Source organism: Trachymyrmex cornetzi, unplaced genomic scaffold, assembly GCF_001594075.2.
Source record: "Trachymyrmex cornetzi isolate Tcor2-1 unplaced genomic scaffold, Tcor1.1 scaffold237, whole genome shotgun sequence".
In the NCBI taxonomy this organism is placed as follows: domain Eukaryota; kingdom Metazoa; phylum Arthropoda; class Insecta; order Hymenoptera; family Formicidae; genus Trachymyrmex; species Trachymyrmex cornetzi.
Genome location: NW_017297029.1, coordinates 306,381 through 306,698, shown reverse-complemented (window position 1 = coordinate 306,698; position 318 = coordinate 306,381). Strand labels below are relative to the sequence as shown.

The 318-nt window shown below is 28.9% G+C and overlaps 1 protein-coding gene across 1 annotated transcript in view; it reads left to right on the top strand.

The window, feature by feature from the left end:
- Positions 1-318, top strand: part of alphaCOP (coatomer subunit alpha) — a 13,043-nt gene that overhangs the window by 2,986 nt on the left and 9,739 nt on the right. The gene's annotated exons all lie outside the window — the stretch shown is intronic.

Here is a 318-nt window from a genome sequence, read left to right as displayed (position 1 = left end):
TGACTAGCAATTTAACAAATTTTTGATGCTTATTCGCATCTTCGAAACGATCTTAATAATGATGAATAACATATTAAAATCTGTAAAATAATTAATTCTCGCATGGTATGCAAGAGATCCGGGTTCTCAATTATTATTGGATTCGTCGAAATGTAGTGCATGCAGATCGAATTTCGGATAATGTTATCGCATATCTTGATGGATTAGTTATGTATTATGCGTTTTGTAAGAATATATCGTTTAGTTTCAAAGAATAAATTAGTCTCATGACTATTGATGCAATCTTAAAAAGATTTATCAAGTTGCTACAAAATTATA